This window comes from Camelus bactrianus, chromosome 8 (genome assembly GCF_048773025.1).
Source record: "Camelus bactrianus isolate YW-2024 breed Bactrian camel chromosome 8, ASM4877302v1, whole genome shotgun sequence".
NCBI classification, from domain to species: Eukaryota; Metazoa; Chordata; class Mammalia; order Artiodactyla; family Camelidae; genus Camelus; species Camelus bactrianus.
This window is the reverse complement of record NC_133546.1, coordinates 89,886,104-89,893,345: the sequence shown is the minus strand read 5'-3', so window position 1 is coordinate 89,893,345 and position 7,242 is coordinate 89,886,104. Positions and strand designations below refer to the sequence as shown.

Below are 7,242 nucleotides of genomic sequence, written 5' to 3'. Positions count from 1 at the left end.
AACTCCGTCTCGATTCTTCACGGACGGGTCACCCAAAACCAAAGGCTCTCAGCCCGGCCCATTTCGCACAAAGGGCTGATTTCTTGTCCTAAAACGGAGAAAAGCTGCCTGCTTCGGGGACACATGAGTGCTTGAATGAAAGACAGTAGGTTCCCTGTCGCTCCTGCTCAACGATCCGTCTGGGGTCCATTTTTGGATCAGTCCAGCCCAGAGAACTCAAGATGTGTAGAGGGAGGGGACAACGTCCCCCTCCCTGAAACAGGACTATGTCTGCAACAAAGTTCCTCCCACTGGCCGTCCAGCTCCATTTTGGATGACTGAATCCTGGTTCACCTCATTTGGGTGTTTTGTTTTTGTTTCTGTTTCTGTTTTTGTTTTTGTTTTTGATTAATAGACTTTATTTCCTAGAGCAGTTTCAGGCTCACAGCAGAATTGAGCAGAAAATACAGAGAGTTCTCACATAGCCCTCCCCACCCACACATATATCCTCCACTCCCCTCAACATCTCTCATCAGTGTGGCCTATTTGGTAAAACTGATGATCCGACATGGACACGTTATTATCCATCAAAGTCCATAGTTTACAGGACGGTTCACTCTTGAGGTTGTACGTTCTATGGGTTTTGACAAATGTACAATGACATGCAGCCACCACTATGGTATCCTACAGAATAATTTCATCGCCTTAAAAATCCCTCACGCTGCATCTGTTCATTCCTCCTTCCCTCCCTCTCCCCAAACCCCTGGATACCATGATCTTTTGATTGTTTCTAGAGCTTTGCCTTTTCCAGGATGTCATTTGGTTGGAATTGTACAGTTGGTAACAATTTTCAGACCGGTTTCTTTGATTTAGTAAGATGTCTTTTAAGTTTCTTCCATGTCTTTCACGGCTTGATAGCTAATTTCCTTGTCTTTCGTTCTTTTTTATTTATTTATTTTTTTAAAATGTTTTTACTGCACATATATTTTTAATTTACATATATGTACTGTTCATTGTTTCCAGGAAGGTTTAGAGCTTTAGCTTTTTAAACTTACATACTTATCAAAGGAATAAAGCCAACCACAAAAGAAGAATGAATTCAAAAAGATACACACACCCTGCTATTAGCAGCAACATCATTTATGATTGCCAAGATACGGAAGCATCCTAAGTGCACATCAATATTTGAATAGATAAAGAAGAGGGGACACACACACACACACACACACACACACACACACACACACACACATACACACACGTAATGGAATACAATTCACCCATGAGAAAGAAGGATATTTTGCCATTTGTGGCCCTTCCTTTCCTTTTTTTTTTTTCCCCCCTCCACTTTAAAAACCAGAATTTTATAACTGGGATAAACACTTCCATTGAGTCAAAAACAGTAAAATGCCTAGAAATAAACTTAATCGAGGAGGTTATCTATACTCCAGAATCTGAAATGACACAAAGAAATGGAAAGATGCCTTGTGCTCTTGCATTGGAAGAATCAATACTATCAACATGGCCACACTATCCAAAGCAAACCGCAGGTTCCATGCAACCCCTGTCAAAATACTCACGACATTCCTCACAGAACTAGAACAAACAATTTCAAAATTTTTAAGGAACAACGGAAGACCCTAAACAGGCAAAGCAATCTTTCGAAGGTCTCCTCTCCCTCCCTCCCTCCCTCCCTCCCTCCCTCCCTCTCTCTCTCTCTCTCTTTCTCTCTCTCTCTCTCTCTCTCTCTCTCTCTCTCTCCCTCCCCCCCTCTCTCCCCCTCTCTCTCTCCCTCTCTCCCCCCCTCCCTTTCTCTGTCATCTTTTTGTTCTCTTTTCTTAGGATTTGATGACTTGAGACCATCCTTTATCATTCCTTGTAAAGCCGGCTTGATGGTGCTGAAATCTTGTAGCTTTTGTTTATCTGTGAAGCTTTTGATTTCTCCCTCAAATCTGAACGAGAGCCTTGCTGAATAGAGTATTCTTACCTGTCAGTTTTTCCCTTTCATCACTTTAAGTATGTTGTGCCACCCACTTCTGGCCTGTAGAGTTTCTGCTGAAAAATCAGCTGATAACCTTACGGGAGTTCCCTTGTATGTTATTTGTTGCTTTTCTCTCGTTCATTTTAATATTTTCTCCTTATCCTTAATTTTGGTCAATTTGATGACGATGTGCCTCGGTGTGTTCCCGTATGGTACTCTCTGCACTTCCACCTCATTTGGTTATTTAAAGGATCTTCAGTCTGTTCAATTCATAGGAGAGAACTTCCACGTGTATTTCTTCTCAGTTTTATGAAACAAAGAAGGACCCAGGAAACTGGCAAAACATAAATGCTTTTCTATTGGGTTGAGCAAAGACAGGCCCTGGCCGGGGACGGGGGGGGGTGCTGGAGGGTCGGGGGGGCGGTGTAGAGAAGGATATAGATCATTGTTAGAGTGCCTGCTTAGCATGCATGATGCCCTGGGTTCAATCCCCAGAACCACCATTAAAATAAATAAATAACCTAATCAAACCCATCCCCCTCCTCCCCCCCCCAAAAAAAAGAAGGAGAAAAGAGTGAGAGACAGAGACAGAGACAGACCATCGGGAAAAGTAGCTGCACTAATACTTCCAAGAAACAGGACAACATAAAGATAATGGAAGAAATGCTGGATAGTGAACAGCCACGGGTGGTTGGCACAGACCCATAGCTTCTGGACTCGCTAAAAAAAAAAAAAAAAAAAAAAAAAAAAAAAAAGAATATGAGAATCATATGGATCAGGAGATTGGGTCTGAATTTTGTGCCGTTTGACTTGTGCCAGTTACAAAGGTCATGCACAAGGAAGATGACTGGCTACTTTATTGTCTGAAATGAGACACTTGAAAGTGAAAGGAGGTGCTATACAATCGTGCCTGGACTGGGATTTTTCTAAGGGAGCCCAAATCCTTTACAATATATATCATGTTTTCAAAAATGAATATCATTCCTGGACAACATTTAAGCAATTATTTTCTGTGTTATCAGTAAACATTTTTAAAAAATCAGTAAGAAAGGAAGAGGGAGAGAGAAAGAGAGAGAACAGGAGTAACTATACGCGCGCGTGCGTGCATGCATGTGTGTGTGTGTGTGTGTGCGCGCGTGTGCGCGCACGTGTGTTGAGGTGGGGGCCTAAAAGAGGGTGAGGATTCTTTTCATCGAGGTCTGTTTGTACAGAATTCTCTCCTTCTCCGCTTTACACTGTGAAGGAAAAGCCCAGCTGGGATAACAAGCTAAGTCGCAAATCTAAGTGTAACAAGTGTCGGATTACTGATCTGAGTTCTGCTGGGCTAACTCGTAAATCTAAATTAATAAGTGCCGGTTTGCTGATTCCCTGTTCATATTTTGCTAGCCAGCTGGATTTTCAAAGAGACATATCTGGCCTTGAAATGTTGGTTTGCTGCCTCACTGCCTCTACTTTCGTGATAATGATGTTGCTAAAGCTATTGCGTGCCTATTGGCCGAATACCCCAAGCTGGTACTTAACCCTATAAAACCTCACGTGCACGTCTTGGAGGTGCTCAAGGCTTAGGAGCAGAAGCCCCTCTGAGCCCGCCGGCGTAATAAATCTGAGTACTCCAACCCTCCGAGTGGTGCTTGTTTCTTGGCCGGCCTGTCATTTCCATAACAGCACCGTTGACAATAAGAACGTCACTCTCGTTCCGGCATAAAGAAGACATCTGGGGAGGGTGGGGTGGGGGGTGGGGTGTAGATCTATGTTATGTCCTGATTCCAGGAAGGAAAGGGGCAAGGGTCAGCGTGCCCTTCTTTCTGGGGTATCTGTCTGTTCGCTTTTGGTGTTCGGCTGGTTTGGTTATTTCAGCTTTCTGTTTGGTTCCTTTCACAGATCCAGTGGCTCAAAACAGCATTCTGATTTTCTTTTCTCCTGGGGTTTGGTTTTTGATAGGTAGAGGGACAGGGCCCACGCAGGGGTGGGGGTGGGGGGTCACTGTGCCGGAGAAAGGGAGGCGGCTGTGGTGAAATCATCGAGCAGAGGGGATTTCTACGAGAGGGACTCTCCAAAGTGAATGGGGTCCAAGGAGATCAGCAGGGTTTCTGTGTGCTCGTTTGGTTTTGTTCGTGCGTGTGTTTGTTTTTTCTGGACGAGGCCAAAGAACTCTTCAGGTGGAGGTGTGTGTCCAAAGGGTATGACAGGATGGGAGGATGCGGGGCGAGTCAGTCCATGTGCCCAGAAAGAGAGAGAATCTGTCATAGCTGAGACTCAGGCCTTTTTCAGACCTAGGCCCAGGGAGCAGTTCGGCTCCGAGCATTCACGGAGAAGTTCGCCGCCACCTCAGTCCTGTCCCCCACCCCCGCCCTCCCCCACGCCTCAGCCCCCAGTGAAGGAGGAATCATGAAGTGGCCGCACTTAGGCTAAGCCAATTTTTGGCTTTATGCTTACTGCTTGCTTTTAGAACGATCAGCAAACTCGACTGACCAGACACCGCTCCCAGCTCCAGGCCCACTGTTAAAAACAGCTAAAGTTGTCGATTCTAACTGTTTGATTTGACCTTCCTCTGATCGTTCAACTTGACAATCATGTTTGGCGTCTGAGTCTTTCCCCAGGAAGGGAGTCACGGGAGGATAAGCTCAGGAGAACGACCAGCCCCCTCCCACCCCCCACCCCCCTCCCCGAGTTCCTCCGTGGCGCTGGTGCCGCCGGGTGAGTCTGACCAGATAAAGAAGGTCACGGGCTGATGACCTACTAGACCACCAGGAGGTCCCATGTTATCAGACACTCATCCAGATTTAGGAGGAAGTTTCATCAGAGACCCTTGTTGATCATGAGCACCTTTTGTGCTCCCGCCTGTTGTGATTCCCTTTCATGCTCCAACCTGTTCGTCCACAGAAGCATGAAACCCCAACCCCAAGACGGGTTCACAGTTTGGAGGGCACTAGCCTGCTGTGAGTCCCCTTTGCCCAGCAAAGCAATCAAGCTGCCTCTTTTCTTCTAAACTCTAAGACCCTGTCTCTGGGTTATTTGGCTCGTCAGGGACGGGGTGGGGGAGGGCGATCTTTCGGCAACACCCGCAGAAGTTTCCCTGAGTGGCAGGAACCAGCGTGGCCCTCAGGCCTCAGCCCCGCAGGCAGGCAGGCAGGCAGGCAGGCAGGCAGGCAGACAGGCAGGCAGGCAGAGTTGGAGCGACCGTTGGTCCCGCCCCCGCCCGCGCACCACCCCCCCCCGCCCCCGCCGCTGCTTCCGCCGCCGCCGCCGCCACCGCCGCCGCCGCCGCCTCCCAGGCCTTCTCCACCGATCGGTCCCAAATCGACTGACTGTCTCCTGGAAGCGGGGGCGGGGACGTCAGGAGGATCCATTCGGCAGGGCCTCGTTCAATCGCTTCATTCAAATGCAGAAAGCTCTGTGCTCAGGTCAGAGCCTTTGACTTGGCCTCCGGCTCCTCTCTGTTGAACGGCTTTTGTTCTTTGGTTTCAATTTCCCCACCCTTAGGCCACCCCGTCCCAACTGCACGGAGGGAGGCGGGAGGGAGGGGGAGAATCTCGCCTGGTCTCAGGCCAAAGGAGTCCCCTCCTTTTCCTAATCTGGGTAAACCCCACTACACCGTTTGAGAATCATGGAAGGGCATGGAAGCAGACCTCTGACTTGATAGATTCCTCTGGGATGGGAGACTTTAAAAAAACAAAATTCTTTTTCCCCTGCTTCCAGGGAGGCAGAAAGGAGGGCCAGAGTGTTCCTCTTGCCTCGGGCAGTTCTTTGTTTGTTTCTTTCTTTCTTTTGTTAAATCATTTTTTTTTCCTTTTTTTCTTCCAGTTTTATTGAGACAGAGTTGACATACAGCAGTGTATACTTTGGGGGGGGGCGGGGAGAGGAATTCGATTTTATGTATTTATTTTTGACCGAAGGTACTGGGGATTAAACCCAGGACCTTGTGCTTGCTTGCTAAGCACACAGTCTACCACTGACCTATACCCTCCCCCTTGGCCAGTTGTGAAGTCCCTTTCATTCAGCATAGTCCATCGGGCACATTTTGGGGCAGCCTACTCTGGACCCCAACATTTCCCTATTCTGTAACTTCCCTGGAAGTTTTACACATTAAAAGCTGGGCTGTTGACTGTGCATGTGCGTCCATGCGTGCGTGCGTGCGTGCGTGTGGTGTGGGGGCAGGAGGGAGGGAATAGTTTCCTAGAGGGCCTGCGTTTCATGGACCCAGTTTCTTAGTTCTGAGAACAGGTCTGTTCAAGGAAACAGTTGTAGTATCTCGTCTCAGGAGGCGGTGGTGTCGATGGGCTTCTGAAGCTAGGCCTAGGGAGCAAGCAGTCAGGTATCGCCTAAGAGGCACTTGTGTGGAAAACCAAAGTACAGCACAAAGGTTAATCATTGGAGCAGATGAGAAACCAGATTCAGGGCCGGGAGTAGGGGGTCAGTCTGGTAGGAGATTTCCACACATCGGGGTCATCGAAACGGCTCGAGCAGTTTGAAATGCCTCTGATGATGTCCTGGGGTGTTTGGCTCAACTCTCTGAGCGGCTCCTCCAAAAACAGGCCCTAGGATGGTTTCCACAGGAGCTGTTGTGGCCATTTCTCTGACGTTTACCTCCCGTTGTCCAGCTTCAGTCTGCAGGGCTTCAGGAGACGGAGCATTTTAGTACTCAATGATGCCAAGACAAAAGGGTGAGAGAAAATGGGAAACGTTCGTGGAGATGGTCCTAGGCAGATAGTGGAGGCAACTAGAAGACCTTCAGTCTCCGGGCCGGCTTTCAGGTTGAGACAAAAACCCTAAGGCAAGCGCTTGCTGCCACAGCACATCGACTAACACGGGAACCATCCAGAGAAGATCAGCACGGCCCCTGAACGTGGACGACACACGCACATACGTGAAGCGTTCCGTAGCTTTAGTGATGTCAGTCACCCAGAGGAAGACAGATATCCTATGCCATCACTTCTAGGTGGGATCTGAAAGTAAGTCAAGACACCCATCCATACATAAATAACTCCATTTTAAAAAGACTCCAAGGAACCTATTTACAAACCAGAAACAGACTGGACTCGCAGACATGGAAAAGAAACCGATGGTTAACACAGGGGACAGGGTAGGGTGGAGGAACGGGGGAGGGCAGAGGGATAAATCAGGAGTTTGGGATTAGCAGATATAAACCACCCTATACAAACTAGGTACACAAGTAGGTCCTACTGTCTAGCACAGGGAACTATGTTCAATAGCTTGTAATAACCTATCCTGAAAAAGTATACGTGTGTGTGTGTGTGTGTGTGTGTGTGTGTGTGTGTGTG

The 7,242-nt window shown here is 47.9% G+C and overlaps 1 long non-coding RNA gene and 1 other non-coding gene across 2 annotated transcripts in view; both read left to right on the top strand.

Moving 5' to 3' along the window:
- The first annotated feature begins 5,184 nt into the window (after positions 1-5,184).
- The window catches only part of LOC141578423 (uncharacterized), a 3,740-nt gene continuing 1,682 nt past the window's right edge, over positions 5,185-7,242 (top strand). The window contains exon 1 of the long non-coding RNA XR_012508818.1: positions 5,185-7,242. This exon is cut by the window's right edge and continues 810 nt beyond it. This is a non-coding gene — a long non-coding RNA (uncharacterized LOC141578423).
- LOC141578539 (U6 spliceosomal RNA) lies at positions 6,739-6,847 on the top strand. Its single transcript, XR_012508913.1, has one exon. It is a non-coding gene; the product is annotated as a U6 spliceosomal RNA (small nuclear RNA).